Below are 17643 nucleotides of genomic sequence, written 5' to 3'. Positions count from 1 at the left end.
ACTGTTTCAGTGAAGAATCTATCAAAATACACTTTTACGAGAGGTCTTTCATCAGACGGCAGGATGAACATTTCCCAGTGGAACCTGAGTCGCTGTGTTGTGAGACCGAAAGGGTTGTAATTTAAAAATGTGTGGCAGCCAAATAGTTCAAAGCCCCAACCAGCTTGTGCTGGCCCTGAGAATTTAAGATTCACTACCAAAACTTTAAGTTTTGAAAATAAAATGTCAGAGTTTGCAAACAAAACTTTTGTATTTACATCTCAATTTATTTTCTTTTGCTTGTAATTAAATATCTAATTACAGTTTTTATAGCTTTCTGTTCAAACTCTTTTTTTGATTCAAAGTTCTAATTTCTTCGCTTGCACTTTAAAGAAATTAAAATCCCTCCATATGAATGCCTACTTACACTGAGTGGCGATCTCTGGACAAAGGCCTTGGAGCTGAAAACCGTTAAAATTTAGAGTTTATGCCCAAATACTTGTAAGTGAAGACGGAGAAAAGTGAAGACTGTGTTTAAAGATCAGCAGCTGTGTGTGTTTTGCTATTTCGTCATGTTGTTTTTGTATGTTTGTATAGACATACGTATTATATTTATATCATAGTTATATTTATATCATAGTCATATTATATTTATATCATAGTTACTGTATATTATATTTATGATAGAGCTTACATTTGGTATTAAACAGGTTATTTTTGTAAAAATGATATATATTTATTTATACAAATTAGTGTATAGTATAAAACGTAAATACAGGCATATAATTTATGTTTAGTTGTGGAAAGGGGGTGGGATTATATAAGTTTATACTTCCTCCCACTCGTTTTCGAACATGTAACTGAAATATGTTTTTTGATGTGGTTTTTTTTTCTTTATGTCGAGGAATGCCCACCTGTATTTGTTTCTCTTATCTTTTTTTCTTGTTTTTTTTATACATGTTCGAAATAAATAAAAACGAACGAACGAACGAAAGTCAAGATTTAATTGATGAGCAACTTAACTGATTAACAGTAAAGGTGTCAGAATCTGGTATAGAAGTGGAATGAACAGCTGTCATGGCTCGCCACTTTGGCTCTCTCTGAGAATAATCAGTCGGTTTAAAACAATATCTCTAAATGCAAAATTACTAATAACTTAGCTTCTGCAACATCATCTGTGGATAGTATTGTCAAAGATTGAGGAAGCCTGGGGAAATGTCACGAAGCCCCAGTGTGACAACAAATGTTTGTGAGCTTTGAGGCCTCAGGCAGGACTGTATGAAGAGCTGTGATAATACAGCCTTGTGCAGGGAGAGCCACACAGACGGCAGCTCAATCCAGACGTGTAACTTGAAATTGTATATGTAAGGAGGAAGCCATATGTGAAGGAAAATGAACAGAAAGATGTTGAGCACATGTTCTGTGGTGAGATAAGTCCACAGTTTGCTTCCAGAAAAACACGAACTAGGATAAATGCCAAGCACGAGAGCGCATCCAGGATGTTTTCAACAAGAAGCTAAAAAGCCAGCGTCTTTGATGAGGTACATTTCATTGCCCGTGTCAGCGGTGATATGTTGCACCATTGATGCAGAGGCATATATTGAAACGTATTTTCTGGAAAGGTTCATGGTTATTTCAGCTGGACAGAAGCAGACGTCACTCTTGCCGTGCTGCCAGACCTACAACAGAGAGGCTGCACAGACGGAGTCTGTGGTTGTGGAGCTTGGCTGAAATCCATATCACACTTACTGAAGTGATGCAGCATGAAGAGCAGGATCAGATCATGAAGACCACGGACTGTGGAGAAGCTGAACTCCTCCATTCAGCAACAACGGACGCAGATTCATATAAAACCAAAACAACCGACATCCTTTTTTAAAAGGGATGGTGACGTAACACAAAAGAAAATCTGTTTCTCATCCAACTTTTCTTGAGTGTATTAATGAGTTCAAATCCTATATATGATCAGAGGTGTCAAGTAACGAAGTACAAATACTTTGTTACCTTACTTAAGTAGAAACTTTGGTTATCTATACTTCACTGGAGTAATTATTTTTCAGATGACTTTTTATTTTTACTCCTTACATTTTCACACAATTATCTGTACTTTTTACTCCTTACATTTTAAAAACAGCCTCGTTACTCTATTTCATTTCGGCCTTTAAATAAAAACTATCCAGTTAATTTGCTCCATCCGGATAGAGTGAATTTGGTTGTGGTTGTTTCAGATGTTCTTGTCCAGTTTTGTTCTTACATCCGTTCCCTCAGATTCCTGCAACTAAACTTGGATGTACATTCCAATAAAGGTTAGGATAAAAGATAACATGCCTCTGAAGTTTGACTTTTTGCACCATTACAATACTTATAGGCAACTAGTCATCATATCTGCTGCTCTCTGAAACACATGTTAATGCTCAATAGTACACATATATGGTTCTTTAATATATTTGCATTATACTAAGATGCATTCATTTTCAATGGCTTTTGTCCTTAATGGATTTTTCCCCCTTACATTACTTTTACTTTTATACTTTAAGTAGTTTTGAAACCAGTACTTTTATACTTTTACTTGAGTAAAAAACTTCTACAGGAGTATTTTTAAACTCTATATCTATACTTCTACCTGAGTAATGAATGTGAATACTTTTGACACCTCTGTATATGATTCTTTTTATTCTCAAATTTGGGCAGGGAATACACCAAAAACAGTTTTAACTCCAATGATTCAAATTTTATATTCTAATCATAATAAAAGCAAAATAAGTTATTGTTGCTGTCTGAGAACTTCTCAACCACCATTATTGCTGTCCACGACCTGTTTTCTTCTCCTTTTTCTCTGTCCAATAGCAGGTTTTTCTAGTTTTGTGGTTTCATGTTTGTCTCTCTGTCCTGTCCTCCAGTTAGTTGAGTGAACTATAATACACAAAGGAATTTGAGGAAATAAACCTTTTTTTGGGTGTGTTTCGGGTTTATTTTCGGGTTTATTTTCGGGTTTGTTTCGGGTTTGTTTCGGGTTTTTTTCGGGTGTTTTTCGGGTTTTTTACGGTGTGTTTCGGGTGTGTTTCGGGTTTGTTTCGGGTTTGTTTCGGGTTTATTTTCGGGTTTGTTTCGGGTGTGTTTCGGGTTTGTTTCGGGTTCATTTTCGGGTTTATTTCGGGTTTGTTTCGGGTTTATTTCGGGTGTTTTTTGGGTTTTTTTCGGGTGTGTTTCGGGTTTGTTTCGGGTTTATTTTCGGGTTGTTTCGGGTTTGTTTTCGGGTGTGTTACCGGTGTGTTTCCGGTTTATTTTCGGGTGCGTTTCGGGTTTATTTTCGGGTGTGTTTCGGGTTTATTTTCGGGTGTGTTTCGGGTTTATTTTTGGGTGTGTTTCGGGTTTGTTTCGGGTTTTTTTCGGGTGTGTTTCGGGTTTTTTTCTGGATTTTTTGGGTGTGTTACAGGTTTATTTTCGGGTGTGTTTCGGGGTTTTTTCAGGTGTGTTTTGAGTTTGTTTCGGGTTTTTGACCTTTGACCAATTAAGAATATCATAAGACCTACTTCTGAATTTCATCATAATCCAGAAGATTTCAGATACAGAATTGTGCTTCTTTGACATGAATATTCAAACATGAGTAAAAATGCAGGCTTTTATTTGTATGAGGGTCTTTGCTGAAGAAGCAGCTGACAACATACTCAAAAATAAGTGTTCTTTTGTTCCAAACCAGTGAAAACAAACCTGTACAACAGAATACCAGCACAACACTGATAGGCCCGGCAGCTATTTCTCTGGAGTCCGTTTTACCAAATAAGTCACAGAGAGGAAAGGAAAGTGGACGTGTGCAAGTAAGCGGTGACTCAGAAACTTTTCCTCTCCATTACTCTGGCCCGCTGCCGCCCAATGCAGCACTTTTCTTTCTTATGTTGAGATTCAAGCGCCGGGCTCAATTGCCTGTGCTTGTGTTGTTGTATAAGCTGTCATTTCTGGCTCTTATCAACATCCCATAGGTATTTTAGATACTGCAGCCAAATGACAACTGTGTCAAATCTGTGTATTTTACTGTTTACTGCTGTTGTCATCTGCATGACCTTTGAAAAAGTCTGATCCTGTTGCAACTAGAACACGATTGTATGAATGTGATACTGTCTCCTCAGTAACGAGGGCCACTAGCCGCTACTCGTACGTCTACAGTGTGGGGGCGTATAGGCAATGACTGATTGCTAGCTGGCTTATAGACATGTAAACAAGATTAAAAATAAGATCTTTTAAGGGGTGTCTAAGGTCTGAAATATGTACTTGCTACATCCACTGATCAAATATTTATGTTCCAGTACAACACAGTTCCTATTATGTAGAAATGCCGTGTAGAAAATAAATAAAAACAGAATTTAATGATTTGCAAATCTCACAAACCCATATTTTATTTCGAGTAGAACATAAACAATGTATCAGATGTTGAAGCTGAGACATTTTGATGGAAAATGATCTCTCATTTGGGTTTGATGGCTGCAACACATCTACAACAAGTCGGAACAGGGTGATGTTGGCTATCATGTAGCATTCCCTCTTCTTTTGACAACAATGGATGTTAAACTTTTATAAATAAAACTTCAATTCAATTCAATTCAATTTTATTTATATAGCGTCTAATACAACAAAAGTTGTCTCTAGACGCTTTCCAGAGACCCCCCGAGCAGTTATTACATAAGCAATGGCAGGTAAAAAACTCCCCTAGTGGGAGAAAAACCTTAAGCCAAACAGTGGCAAGAAAAAAACTCCCCTTTAGGAGGGAAAAAAACCTTGAGCAGGACCAGGCTCATAAGGGGGGACCCTCCTGCCGAGGGCCAGACTGGGGGTCAGGGACGGCAACAGCACAGCAGGCAGGTGGAAGCAGCAACGGGATGACCAGGGGTGGGGACTGCAGGCCAGTATGCAGCTCCTGAAGCTCCGGCCCAATCAGCAAGTCCCAGGTTAGGGTGCAGGGTCGGGGAAAGGTTGAGAAGGGGCAGGGCCAGGGAGAGGAGTCTTGAGGGACGAACCTTCTCCCCCGCCCAAAAGGGGCCGTTACCCTGCCCCTCTCACTCCCACACTGCAGGATCCGGTGTTTTACATTCAGAGATGCTCTTCGCCACCGGCAGAGGATGCTGCAACATGGACAAAAGAGAAAAAAGGGAGGAGAAGGGGGGGCCAGCACAAGAAACTACAGGAACGACTCTGGCACACTAGAGTTTACACTACCTAGAGATTTACCAACACCAGCTAGAAGATTACTAAACACTAACTATAGGCTTTACTAAACAGAAATGTTTTAAGTTTAGTTTTAAAGGTGGAGGTGGTGTCAGCCTCCTTAACCCAGATTGGAAGTTGGTTCCATAGTAACGGTGCCTGATAGCAGAACGCCCGCCCTCCAAATCTACATTTGGATACTCTAGGAACTACGAGTAAACCTGCACTCTGAGAACGGAGAGCTCTGACAGGAACATAAGGCACTATCAGGTCTTGTAAATACTTATAGGTGTTCAACAGACCTGGGGCATCTCAGCCAGATTTTCTGTTTGATAATCCATCAAATGTTTTTCAGTTCAATTCAATTTTATTTATATTATCATCTATGACAACAGAAGTTGTCTCTAGGATCTTTCCAGAGACCCTAGAACTTGAACCCCTTAGCAATTATTACATAAACACTGGCAGGTAAAAACTCCCCTAGTGAGATAACAACCTAAAGCCAAACAGTGGCAAGAAAATCTCCCCTTTAGGAGGGAAGAAACGTTGAGCAGGACCAGGATCATAAGTGAGGACCCTCCTCCTGATGACCAGCTGGGCCGAGCAGGAAAAGAGAAAACAGACAGAGAGAATGAAGAACAAAGAGAGGAGAGACACAGACACACAGTCAAAGGTACAAAAGACAAGATATATTAGTATTGCATACATTAGAATTAGCAAATGTAGACAGGTGAAAGTGAGGCGATCAGAGGGTGAGACTGCAAGGCAGGGTCCAATACTGACCCCTGGGGGACCCCACAAGCAATCTCCACACACTGAGATACAGTATACAGGACTGTCTCAGAAAATTAGAATATTGTGATTTTCTGTAATGCGATTACAAAAACAAAAATGTCATACATTCTGGATTCATTACAAATCAACTGAAATATTGCAAGCCTTTTATTATTTTAATATTGCTGATCATGGTTTACAGCTTAAGAAAACTCAAATATCCTATCTCAAAAAATTTGAATATTCTGGGAATCTTAATCTTAAACTGTAAACCATAATCAGCAATATTAAAATAATAAAAGGCTTGCAATATTTCAGTTGATTTGTAATGAATCCAGAATGTATGTCATTTTTGTTTTTTTAATTGCATTACAGAAAATAAAGAACTTTATCACAATATTCTAATTTTCTGAGACAGTCCTGTATTTCCTCTCTTGTTTCCATTATTGCTGGAGATGTTTGCCCTAAAAAATACTGACTTGGGTTTAAAAGTTCATGTTTATCTAGAAAGTTTTCTAATCTTCTATTAAAAATCTTTTTACCAGGATTTTTTGAAAATTGTGGGAAACCCTTGAATCCATCCCATCCATCTATTTTCTGCTGGAGTCTAGCCCAGCTCCTTACAGGCCTTTACAGGGGGACAGCTGGACGGGCGCCAGTCTATCTCAGCACTTGAATCATCTCAGCTGAAAGACTGTTTGGTAGCCTCGAAACAAACAAGAACAAAACATTATTTTGTTATTGATACCGCTACTGTATCTGCTCCTGAGCACAGTTCATTAATGAAGAGATCATGGACCATCAGCATCCTCTTCATGACGCAATGATTCAGCAACAGAGTTCAGTCAAAGGTTTCTTCAGATTCATTTAAATGTATTAAACAAGCCTACCTTGTTATTGCTGCATCTATATCCAGCAGATCTCAATTTGAAACCCCAAGAACGTACATTTATTGATTTTGCTGTATTGCAGGCAAAAAGGATTATTGCTCTCAACTGGAAGAAAACGGATGCACCTACAGTCGGTGCTTGGATCAAAGTTATGGCACAATGTATGTCAATGGAGAGAATAACATATACATTAAAAAACAAACTCTGGATGCATTGGAAACCATTTAATCAATTCATTAAAAAATTAGATATAGGGCTGCTTCTACGGGAGGAAAATGCAGGGCAGGATACCTAAATATCAAAGAAGCGGTGAACCCCGGAAGGGGAAGGTTCTTGGAGGGCGACAGCAAAAGTGTAAGTTTTGTTTATGTGTGAGTTTTGTTTATGTACCTATATCTTTAATTTGCTAGAGGTACCATTGGACTGAACTTACAATATTGTCATATGCTTCTTTGTATTAATTTTAGATCTTATAAGAAGAGAGATGCAAAGAGAGAATGGATGTGAGCTGAGACTGTTAAGTCAAAAGTTGTTGGGAAATGTCCTTTATATTAATATTCTGTATGTGAATAAATCAAAACAATAAAGATATTGTTAAAAAATGTATTACACATCTGCTACTGACTGCACAAACGTTTTGGGATAATCTTTCATAAAATTCAAAATTTTGTGATACTTATCATTATAACTCTTTATTATAAATGTATCATAAAGAGTAAAGAGATATATCATTATAACTTTTGTTATCTCTATTTTAATTTTAATTTCAATTTATGTCCTGCACAGATGGGGAGTTGATAACAAATACATCTTTGAATAGTAACTGTTTGTATCTTTTTTACAGCAGAGCTGCTGTGTCGGGTGTGGTTTGCAGTACAATTATTTATTTTCACCGACATTATAGTGGAGTAGTTTCTTTATACCCTGTACTGCTCTCAGCTACCACTAGATGGCACCAGAGACCACGTAGCGCTGCAGAGCTCTGCTCTTATGATTACACTCAAATTAAACACATAGCTACTTTAAATCGAAACAATTGTAATTATGATTATTTATGTTGTTTAGTTAGGAAACATTTAGTTATCCCTTTTATATCATTTTGACAAATTGGTGTATACCTTATATTTAGGTACTTTACTAATATTCATTGTATTTTTTTATTTTATTTTACAAACCCTAACTTGTCCATCAATATTTAAATAATATAACCAAAGTCCCACAGGTTATGAATAATTCAACATTATAAAATGTGTTTAAATACTTAAATTCTTCTACATTATTTAATTAAAACCCTGTATGGGAGCTTGACTGCATTTGACTGGTGTGTCCTGTGTCCTATTTTGTATTTTAGGAAATGCTTTTTGCATCCATCCATCCATCCATCCATCCATCCATCCATCCATCCATCCATCCATCCATCCATCCATCCATCCATCCATCCATCCATCCATCCATCCATCCATCCATCCATCCATCCATCCATCCATCCAGAGTACCCAGAGAAAAACCAACAAAAGCAAAGACAAATTGTTTTCCACATTAAACATTATTAAGGAATAAATGCTCTGAGGGCAGACACATAGCTTCTTAGTCATAAAATGTTAAATGAACAGAATTTCTCACATTTGACCCCTTACTGTGGAATTGAAATTGCTTTAAAATGAACAAATCTGAAGTAAGAGGCAGCTTGTTTTTTTAATTATCAATTTATTTTTCAGATGGCTGCCTTTAATTTGTACTGCACATGTTAAATATTTTCAGAACATCCAGTTAAATTCTAGTCACTTTACTTGAATAGCTCCATTTCTCAGAAATAGTTTACAAAAGGTTTACAGAATGAAGTGTATTCCAATATTCAAATTTTCAGGAAAAAATCATCCTAAATTTATGTATAATCCAAATTTATTTCATAATCAATTCCGTACCAACTGGGTTCATAATTCAGATTACATTCAGATTACAAAGAAAAGTAAAGCTGCAAGCAGCGATGAACCGGCCCTCGCACTCACGGCCACCGCCCCCCATAAGCATATCAGAAATGACACCACCCACGACTTCCTATGTCAAACCATTCAAAAGTTATAGCAGAAAAAAGGGACAACCAATCAGAAGAAGGGGCGGGGCTAATTTTCACAAATTATGATCAAGGACTCAATACCGAGTCCGATGACACCACCCCTCTATGTCAAACCATTCAAAAGTTATGGCAGAGAAAAGTATTCTAGGGGGCGCTGTTGAGCCGTTAGGCCACGCCCATTAATGCAAACCATGAAATATCAAATTTATCACCAGGCCTGGCTTGCATGCAAAATTTGGTGACTTTTGGAGAACTATCAAATATGGACCAATCAGATGAAGGGGGGAACGCTTTTTGGCGTCTAGCGTCGCCACGGTAACGCTTTTGAAAGAGAAAAGTAATGCGCGTTGTCGGAGGATGGAGACAAACATTTTGATGTATAACACACCTGGGAGCACGTTACGGTTCGGGCTGAATTAACTGCCGAAGGAATGGCATAAATTGCGCCAAAATTACGCGATTACCGGTAATTCAAAATGTTCTAAATGGTCGACATCCTGTTCGGTTTCGGCCATGGCGCCAAGAGACTTTTCTTTAAGTTGCGACATGATACAGGTGTGTACCGATTTTCGTGCATGTACGTCAAACCGTATTGTGGGGCTTGAGGCACAAAGTTTTCAAGGGGGCGCTGTTGAGCCATTTTGCCACGCCCATTAATGCAAACCATGAAATATCAATTTCTTCGCTAGGCCTGACTTGCGTGCAAAATTTGGTGACTTTTTGGGCACGTTTAGGGGGGCAAAAAGGAAGAAAGAATAAAGAAAGAAAGAAAGAAAGAAAGAAAGAAAGAAAGAAAGAAAGAAAGAAAGAAAGAAAGAAAGAAAGAAAGAAAGAAAGAAAGAAAGAAAGAAAGAAAGAAAGAAAGAAAGAAAGAAAGAAAGAAAGAAAGAAAGAAAGAAAGAAAGAAAGAATTCCTACAGATACAATAGGGCCTTCACACTGTCAGTGCTCGGGCCCTAATAACAACATATAGATACAAGAAGGTACGAATATGTCAATAATGAAGTTATCTCACACTACAATCTTGATCAAAAAGGAAAGTTATGATCCTCATCTCAAAGGGAGAGATGTGTCAGACACCATCCATATGGGTGCGCAGAGAAGATGTTCTAAACAAACTTCAGTTCATTTCTATGTAAATGGTTGATTGGACAATTTGCAACCGTTTCAAGAACTTTATAAATAAAAAGGAGACTGGATAGTTCTGTAATTAGCGTTAGGGCAGCTTTTTGCTGCTGGGGCTGGATGTTGATTACAAAGTAAAGTAAATACAGCCTAAAAAAGCAATGAAAGTTTGTACTTTTGGTAGTTGAATACACAAAACGAACATTGCGTGAAGTGTTTGTGCATTTGTTCTTTGCTCTTTGGACACGGACACAGACACGTCAGAAGCAGGTTAGTGTATGTCTCTTATTTATTTGTCTTCATGGACGATTCACTGAATAAAACAAATACTGCTACAACACAAAAATGGATCATTTCCAAAGCAGTTTTGGCCGCATGTTATGTACATGTTACAACGTCATAACAATAAAAAGTCCTCATTTCAACATGTTCTCCATTTAAAGAATCTAGGAAAAGGAAAAAAAGCATTTCACCATTTTCACCAGGCATTTATACTGGAACTAAATGCTCGGCTCAAACCACTCTCACCTTTATTATCATTTGCAAATGCAAAACTTGTCAACAATAAATAATGCTATAAAATGTACACAAAAAGATTGACGGCCCACAACAAGTTAAAACGTTGAACAGATCAAACATTTAGGAACAGGTAAGCAGGGAGTGGGAGGGGGGTCATTATTGTTATTTTTATGTATTTTTTTTTTTTAGCAAAAATGTGATGGTCCATAAAGGTTACAGAAAAAAGCTGATCATCTATACATTCACACTAGCAAAATAACAAAGTTGTTGTTTCTGGTATATTTAATTTTGTACAAAGAAAGGAGAGTCCTCTTTACAAGTGAGCCTCATTGTCTTAACTTTGGAGATTATACAAGCAAGAGTTAAGGCAACTTCTCTGTTGTTTTTGAAAAGTACAAAGTCACATCACATTTTGTCTTTGAACCACTGTTTTTTTTTCTATTTCGTGTGGAGTTAGTTGTCATTGCATAATCCAGGCTGTTTTCCCAGGCCTGTAATATATATCATCACAAAAGGAATGCTGGAGTTTTGTCTCGAGTCTGGTTGATATCATGAAGACCGTTTCTTTCAGTGGTTCAGGACTCCCGCGTGAGGGTTTGGGTTTAAACTGTAACACCAACGCGCCACCAACCAGGTTAGAAAGAGTCACCACTGGCCATGTTGCTTTATTCTGTGTCAAGCAGGAGAAGAAGCAGACTTGATAAGGGTTCCAGGTGTGGTCCAGATCAAAACCGGAGTCTCCACAAGCGCATAAGGAAGCAGTATTTATGGGATGTGTGCACTCGTTACACAGAACTGTGAGCCAAGGGGTTTAGTTCAATGATAGTTGTACACACTACTCGAGTTGTAAAAAAACAATCAGGGGGGATGGTGGATTTTATCCTATGGGGACATATAATTTGTGCTGATTACAAATAATATAATCTATTACAAATAATAGCAGTGACCAAAACACCTGCAGAAATACTGCAGGAATGACATAGCAGCAGTTAAATGCAGCCTTCTGTAAGCTTTAAATATCAAAATCAATTCAATTCAAAATCTTAACAAGAATATTTGTCTTATTTCTAGTTAAAATGTCTCATTTTAGTAAAAAATTCTCATTACTACGACGGAGTATTAGGGCCAAACTAAGACAAAAAAAAAAGGAAATTACGAGAATAAAGTCGTAAAATTACGAGAATAAAGTCGTAATATTACGAAAATAAAGTCCTGGAGTATTAGGGCCAAACTAAGACAAAAAAACGGAAATTACGAGAATAAAGTCGTAAAATTGCGAGAATAAAGTCGTAATATTACGAGAATAAAGTCGTAAATATTACGAGAATAAAGTCGTAAAATTACAAGATTAAAGTCATATTGTTGCGAGAATAAAGTCGTAATATTACGACTTTATTCTCATTAGGCTATGACTTTATTCTCGTAATTTTACGACTTTATTCTCGTAATTTACAATTTTTTTGTCTTAGTTTGGCCCTAATACTCGTCGTACATTACACTTAAAACAAGACTCATCACTGAAAAAAAAACAACAATTTTCACCTGTTTCAAGTAGATTTTCACTTGAAATAAGTAGAAAAATCTGCCAGTGGAACAAGATTTTTTTGCTTGTAATAAGAAGATAAATCTTGTCCCACTGGCAGATTTTTCCTACTTAATTCAAGTGAAAATTTATTTGAAACAGGTGAAAATAGTCAAATACGTTATTTTTCTGGTGTTATTTTTCTGGTGATGACTCTAAATGTTGAAATAGCAGTAAAACCACATTCATTGATGAAATGACATAATCCCCCCTCAACTCGAGTACTGGTTGTACAGAAATGGAAGTCTATGCTTATTTCAACGCCTCAAATCCTATGCCCCTCAGCTTTAGTGTGGTTTATCACCGGGAGGAGGGGGACTACCTCTCTGTGACGCCTCGGCCCGGTTGCTCCAGTCTGAACCTGAGTAGGACCACTGTGTTCACGCGAAATGGAACCGCAGCAAGCCGGAGAACCAGGTCAAAGGTCATGTCTTTTTATTTAAACTAGCCTGTGCGTGTGAAACCACCTTCAGAAATCAAGGTTGAAGTTTGTGTCACCAGAAGAAGAGTCGGACAGAAAGCCTTGAAAAAATGATTATCATTTGCTCTCTGAGAAACTGATTTGAAAGAACTGATTTCAACATTTTCAGAAATATGCTTAAATACTTTCTTGGAGGACTTAATGAGAGTAGCCGATGAGCTACTCTCATCTCAGTCCAGTATAAACCTGGATCCAAGAAACTGCTTGCTTCACTTTTGACGTGACACAGCTGGCTGTTTGTAGCTCGGGTTCTTACGGGAAGCTAAGATAAGCAACTGCTGGCTGCTGCTATCTGAAAGAATGTAAAAAAAAGAGGTTTCCCCGGATGCTTGGGGATATATTTTGGATGATGTGGGCACACATTAAATATTTTATCCTCTGGCTGGCTTAAGGGATATTTTTCCTTCTCGCTCCAATAGCAACACACCCCCGAGTTGCTGGTCACTCACGTTTACATTAGATTTCACTGTGAGTTCTGCTGGACTGGGAGTTTGTTGCTTTCCTTAACCGCCGTGGCTTTAAACGCAGAGTTGAGGAAAGAGTTTGGGGTCTTTTCCCCCAATTCATCTTATTTATTTATTTTTTTCTATAACCTGATAATGGTGGGTGTATCATATTTGATACATGAATTTCGAAAAAACTTTTGCAGCCCTGTAATTTACAAAAAATGAATAAATAAATAAAGTTTTATATCATCAAAAAAGGAAAAAAACGAATAAAAAAAAGTCACAAAAAAAATATTTAGAAACAAAACTGGGGATGTTTCTTGATTTCAATATATAATAAACACTTGAAATAAAAAAGAAGTATTTTCTGTGTATTATTTCACATGTCAGGCTTTAAAGGGATAATTACAAATGCCGGGTGTGTTAAGACATCGGGTCGGTGTGGATTCTGCCTTTCCATCATTGTAAACCTTGAAAGGTAAAACATAGTAAAATGGAGTATTTGTGCATTATTATCAACTGGATTAACTTCATGAACCTGATCACAATTGTGGACGAAACAGTTAACAAACCTGGCGTTATACAATCAAACGTAAACAGCATATAGATGAAAACGAGGAAGTAGAAGAAAAATGCTAGTCCTTAGCGTAGATTGTGTATAAAACATGTGCATGGAAACACTTGGGTTTTTCAGGATCTTGGACTTGTTTGAACCAGAAAGCGATCGTTGAAATCTGATTGGATAAAAAAACCTATCGCTGTCTTTTAATCAAAGAATTATAGAAATGACAACCAGGACACTGATTAGATGGAGTTAATGAAACCACACTGTCTTGTTGGAAAAATCTAGTTATTTACGACTTAATGAGAGAAGGTGGCATATCATACAATAGGTGTTCTTGTTGTTTTTGTAAAACAACCAGAAAGTGTCATACAAGTAAAACTGCCTCTGACATCCTCAGGTTTGACGTGCATGCTCTTGTATCTTCTATTCTTTTGTTTAAATAAGTGCCATTTGCTGCTAATTCAATATATTCTACATTTAGTGATAATCAGCATCTTTATAAAAAGCCTGCTGCATTCAGGTTTGTCTTTAACATAATGCCAAGGAAGAAAGACATCAGCAATTATCCTGGAGAAGCAATGAGGGCGGGCCATCGGTCCAGGTGCCATGGTTTAAGGTTTTATTCTTATTTGAAATTCTCTATTATTTTACATTTTGATCAGTTTTATGTTCACTTTCTGTTTGTATCAAACTTGTTTTGTTTAGTTGATTACTTCACACTTCTGTTAGTCATCTCTCCCCTAAGAACCTGTGACCCATGTTTTTTACTTCACACCAAGCAATCGAGCCACCTTTACAGGTTGTTGTCTTTTTTGGGGCTCTGCCTTCTGCATAAAGTCCTATTTTCTTTGCTTACAGATTTGTTTGCTTTGCACCATTTAAAGTGAAGTTAATTTTTTTTGCAGCAGGAATTTTATCCAATGATATCCTTAAAGGAGCATGAGGCAGGATTTATGAAAAAAATGTGTATACGTTTTAAGTTTTCTAGTAATAATGTCAGATGAAGAGTTCCAAACCAAAAAGAATGAACCCTCTAGTGTATCTCTCTGTTGCCTTGAACAGGCTGTGTGCTGCAAAATGTGCTGCAATTCTGGGCCCGAATTTCCCGCGCTGTCCTGCGGATGTGACGTCAAATGACGCTGCATGCGCGTTCTCGACGGCGCTCGGCTTGGATACAGGAAGAAGACGAGCGCGGTGGATCCAAACTTCTGTTTGGGTAGACATGGATTCTTCCACAGCCGGCAAACGACCCAGCGCCACTCAAAGCCCACTAAAAAGTGCTACCAAGAAGAAAACGAAGCCTTTATCAGAGACAAGTCCCGAGTCGAATAGAAATTACGAGCAAAAACGGGCAGGCACACGAGTAAACATTGGATACGCGTTTGAGTCATGGAGGCAGCTTCAACTTGAATTGGGACTGAAAACAGATGCTGAAATGGCTCATTTCCTGCTGACCAGGTAAGATAACATTGTAAGTCATATTTAGAGCTTGATTTGAACGGGGCTCCCGTGCCGGCTTCGCTGTTGCCTGCAGGAACCCCGACGGTCGTCGTGACGCTAATGAGTCTCATTTCTTATTCTTGCCTCATGCTCCTTTAAAGTATGTCCCTGTCACACATCTCTGTAGGAAGGGTTTTAAGGACGTCTGTCCATCTACAGAGGAAAACATGTTAAAAAGCCAGTCTTACAGGACCGGGCGTCTCCGTGAGCTCACCAGAGTTGAAAAGTATGATGATAATGTACAGCACTTCCTTTGTCAAAACCAAATACAACATATCAGCAAAAACACCATAACCAACTTTGAAGCACGTAGTGAAGGGGAGACATTGGGGCTTGTGTTGCAACTGCAGCGCCTACGCGGCTTATCCAGGCATAATGTGTGTTAAGTTCTTCACAAACTGCTTCTGCACTGGGCTTACGTTAAAAATACATATTTATATGGTGCCACAATTTATATTCTGTCACTCAGCTGAGTTTGTATTTATTTAATTAGGCTGGTGAGCATTAGAGATGAAATGTGTGCATCCAAATATATATATATATATTTATGTAAGAAAAGGCTTAAAAAAACGTACAAGTGAAGGGGGGTGAACTCTTATCGTATGACTTTAACTGGTATGCATACAGTGTGACACTGAATTGAAATAACAGGCTTAATATTTTGGCTTTAAACAAACAATGATTGGCCAAAAGAATGATGTGGGTATATTCCTTGATAGGAAATTGGAGTAACTTCAACAGTTTTCCTCTCAATCGTTTATGAAAGAACTGAATTCCCTCTGAAGTCGCAGACGCTGGACTGAGACTAACCCACGACTGGAACATTAGTGGTAATGTTTCGTATAGAAGAGATTACGTACTGTCCTGCTCCTGCGGTGATGAATACCCACTGCAGTTTGGCGAGTTTCCACATTACCATGCCATCCTAGTTCTTCTGGCAAGGGGGTCAAAACGGAAAAAGCAGCTGTCCGATTTTCTGCCCCAGGCTCATAGGCAGCATTTCTGAAAATGTCACTGACTGGAATGACAACTTTCCCGTTCTAGTGCAACTTTGTATTCAAATTTCAGCAAATGCAGACATAAACAAAAGGCTTTACGTGATTTTTGACTATGCAGCATTAAAAGCTGGTGAGTTTACTTTGTAAATATTTGCTGATTTGATAGGATTAATCCCCAACACAATCAAAAGGAATTATTCTCATTCAGGGACAGGAAATAAATAACTGGGATTGCCTTTCAGTCATACTGAATGAACGATACTCACGCTTGCTCTCCTTGTTTTGAATTTTCATCCATCAGAATCATCCAGAACACTCGCTGTCAGGTTGGCAAGAGCAAATTAAAAGAAGATTTCTTATTTCACTAATCTCTCTTTGGGGCTTATGAAGTGTCCAAACAAGAGCTTAGAGAATCAAGTACTACAGTGCAAAGAAAAGAAAAGAAAGAGTGCTTGCTTGCGTTGAGAAGGGGCAGCTGATGAATCTGGGGGGCAGTGTGGGCTGAACGTTTGTAAATGAAGACAGAAGCAGCTTGGGGATCAAAGGTCAAGAGGTCCTGCTGGCCGTGATGTCCAGTCCGTCGAGATTTAGTCCATCAGAGAGTTCGTCACACGTAAAGGGAGTCCCGTCCATTCCGCTGTGACGTAACTTCCAACTCTCCATAGTCGTCGAAGGCGATTTGTGGTGCTGGTAGACTGAGCAACAGGTGAGGACGACGATGTGTGTGCAGGTGTGGAGTGGTGCAGTTCGGAGTGCTGGGATTTAAAGGTTGTATGTGGACGAGTGAGATGCTGATGGCACTGCGGTCTTCAGAGCATCCATCTGTGAAGCAGAGAGGGAGTCGGGTCAGACCGGTGTTCTGCCAATTTCTGCCGCTTTGCCAAAAAATGCTCCCTAATGGTTTTTCTACCTTTATAGAGCTACAATTTTACTGTGTTTTACTCCCCAAACCCACTTCCTTTCCCCCACAAGTGGTCCTTGTCTCTTGCCAGGCCGTCATTGTAAATAAGAATGTGTTATAAATGACCTGCCTGGTTAAATAAAGGCCAATGACTGAATGAATATCAAATAAAGCGATAGAATTGTTTTTTTTTTCTCTTTATCGCATAATGTTCACAAAGTGTAATGCAATTCATGTCACGGGTAATGTATTTTGAAGGATAAAATACTCAACATCCCATATTATCCATTTTACATCTTGCAAGAAATCATGGACGTGGCAATCAAACTTTGAAAATCGACTGTGCGCATGCGCAGAACCACAAAGTAGCATTTATCGGCAGGTAGCAAGGATTGGCAGAACACCGGCTCAAAGCTGGCTTCTTCCATCCTTCAGAGAGAACTTTTTTAGTTTAGATTATAATTCACAAATACATTGATGGGAAGCCACCCATTTGAACATTTATTGAAATGAATAAATAATAATAATAAACTATATTTGTAATGCACTTTTTAACACAATGTTTTAAATTGCTTCACGTAGCAGCAAATAATAAAACTAAAATAAA

The 17643-nt window shown here is 38.3% G+C and overlaps 1 protein-coding gene across 2 annotated transcripts in view; it reads right to left on the bottom strand.

Moving 5' to 3' along the window:
• Positions 1-12253: 12253 nt before the first annotated feature.
• The window catches only part of sobpa (sine oculis binding protein homolog (Drosophila) a), an 82911-nt gene continuing 77521 nt past the window's right edge, over positions 12254-17643 (bottom strand). For both annotated transcript variants that reach the window (XM_061743964.1, XM_061743967.1), the window contains one exon: positions 12254-16957. The gene's annotated coding sequence lies outside the window, so the exon portion shown is untranslated. The remainder of the gene's footprint in view (positions 16958-17643) is intronic.

Source organism: Cololabis saira, chromosome 16 (assembly GCF_033807715.1).
Source record: "Cololabis saira isolate AMF1-May2022 chromosome 16, fColSai1.1, whole genome shotgun sequence".
NCBI classification, from domain to species: domain Eukaryota; kingdom Metazoa; phylum Chordata; class Actinopteri; order Beloniformes; family Belonidae; genus Cololabis; species Cololabis saira.
Note: the sequence above shows the minus strand (reverse complement) of the source record. Positions and strands in the feature narration are given on the sequence as shown.